Source organism: Coptis chinensis, chromosome 2, assembly GCF_015680905.1.
Source record: "Coptis chinensis isolate HL-2020 chromosome 2, ASM1568090v1, whole genome shotgun sequence".
In the NCBI taxonomy this organism is placed as follows: domain Eukaryota; kingdom Viridiplantae; phylum Streptophyta; class Magnoliopsida; order Ranunculales; family Ranunculaceae; genus Coptis; species Coptis chinensis.
The window spans coordinates 39,688,147-39,690,410 of record NC_141457.1 but is presented as its reverse complement, the minus strand read 5'-3'; the positions used below and the strand labels follow the sequence as shown (position 1 = coordinate 39,690,410).

General features: G+C 39.0%; 1 pseudogene; it reads left to right on the top strand.

Annotated features, from left to right (window-relative positions):
- Positions 1–364: 364 nt before the first annotated feature.
- On the top strand, positions 365–1,878 carry LOC147516007 (uncharacterized; annotated as a pseudogene).
- Positions 1,879–2,264: the final 386 nt, after the last annotated feature.

The following is a 2,264-nucleotide window of genomic DNA, read 5'->3' as shown; positions in this document are numbered from 1 at the left end:
CAGGGATCATCTGTTTCATGTTGGTTTTGAAAAAAGTTACAAAACGTGGATTTGGTGTGGGGAAAAGCCTCACAGTGGAAAGTCCCAAAGTGTCAACACGGATGAACCTCCATGTCAAGACTTTGATATGGAAATCCTATGTGATTTTGGGGACACGGTTAGAATGGTTAATGATGCATATGAGAGTTCCACGGGGAATCCTGAAAAGCTTTGTAAATTGCTTGAAGATGCTGAGAAACCTTTGTACAAAGGTTGAAAAAGCTATACAAAGTTATCATCCCTTGTGGAATTGTTTAACTTGAAAGCCAGTAGTGGGTGGTCGCATTAACCGAGTTTTACCAAGCTATTGAAGGTGTTGGGAAAAATGTTGCCGGATAATAACGAAGTGCCACAATCCATGACCAAAGCTAGAAATATTTTGTCTACGTTTGGAATGGAAGTTCAAAAATACATGCATGTCCCAATGATTGCATACTTTACAGAGGAGATGAGTACAAGGATTTAACTAGTTGTCCAAGTTGTGGAACGTCGAGATATCAGGAAAAGAAGGGTAAAGTGCCTGCGAAAGTTTTGTGGTACTTTCCGCCTCTCCCAAGGTTTGCAAAGATGTTTCAATCCGCTCAGACATCAAAGGATTTGGTATGGCATGCAGATAGAAGAGTAGAAGTTGATGGTCAAATGCGTCATCCAGCAGATTCTCCAGCATAGAAAGAGGTTGATAAAAGGTGGCCAGAGTTTGTTGAAGATCTAAGAAATCTGCGACTTGCTCTTTCGACAGATGGGATCAATCCACATAGTAATCTCAACTCTAGGCATAGTTCCTGGCCGGTTATGTTGATCACTTACAATCTTCCGCCATGGTTATGTATGAAGAGAAATTTTTTTATGCTGACAATGTTGATATCAGGTCCTCGACAACCTGGTAATGATATTGATGTTTACCTTAGACCTTTAATTGAAGATTTACAGCCTCTTTGGAATCCTGGTGTGGAGGTTTATGATGCCTACAAGCAAGAATCTCTTACATTAAGGGTTGTTCTACTGTGGACAATCAATGATTTTCCTGCTCTTGGAAATTTAGCTGGGTGTAGCGTCAAGGGATATCTTGTTTGTCCTATATGCGGTGAGAAAATTGATTCTACAAGATTGAAACACTCGAATAAAAACATATATCAGTCTCATAGAAAGTTCTTTCCAAAAAATCATCGTTATCGAAGGCAAAGGAAGGCATTTAATGGTCAGCAAGAGTTAAGATCACATCTAGACCCGTTAACTAGAGAGGTGATTTCAGAGAAGCTCAAAGGGATGAAAGTTAGATGGGGGGAAACCAAAGTTGGTGATTCCGAAGCCAAAAACATCAAGAAAGAAGTCAAAGGCATCTAATGAAGAGTCACAAACACGAGAGAAGCAGCCTAGCACTTCTGATGAGAATGAAAGTGGTAATTATTGGAAGAAGAGATCCATATTTTTTGAGCTTGAATATTGGGAATTCTTGCTTGTGCGACACAACTTGGATGTCATGCATATTGAGAAAAATATTTGTGATAGCATCATCGGCACACTACTTAACATTAAGTAAAAGACAAAAGATGACCTCAAAAGTCACTAGACCTCTTAGAAATGGACATGAGGAAGGAACTAGCACCAGAGAAAAGGGGAAATAGGACTTATCTTCCACCAGCATGTCATACGTTATCTAGAGCTGAGAAAGTAACAGTTTGCAACACGTTGCGTGAACTCAAAGTGCCAAATAGATATTCTTCACATTTTAGACATCGCGTGTCGATGCAAGATATAAAAGTGTATGGTCTCAAGTCTCATGACTGCCACATATTGATGCAAGAAAACTTCTTCCCTGCGCAATACGATCGATGTTAAAAGCACGTGAGATATACCATCACTCGGTTGTGTTTCTTTTTCAACTCTCTTTGCACCAAAGTAGTGGATGTGTCCAAATTAAAGGAAATTCAAGACAATTTGGTCCTCACTTTATGTCTACTAGAAATGTACTTTCCACCATCGTTCTTTGACGTCATGGTGCATCTATCTGTTCATCTTATAAGGGAGGTTGAGCTTTGTGGGCCAGTATTCTTTCGTTGGATGTATCCACTTGAGAGGCAAGTACATAGAAAATTGAATTAACTACTTTCAATAATTCAGTAAAGCTTCATCAATTTGATTGTTTGTTTGTTTGTATTTTCTCTTCTTTTGTCACTTTTTGAATATTAGGTTCATGAAAATACTAAAGGGCTACGTGCGGAATC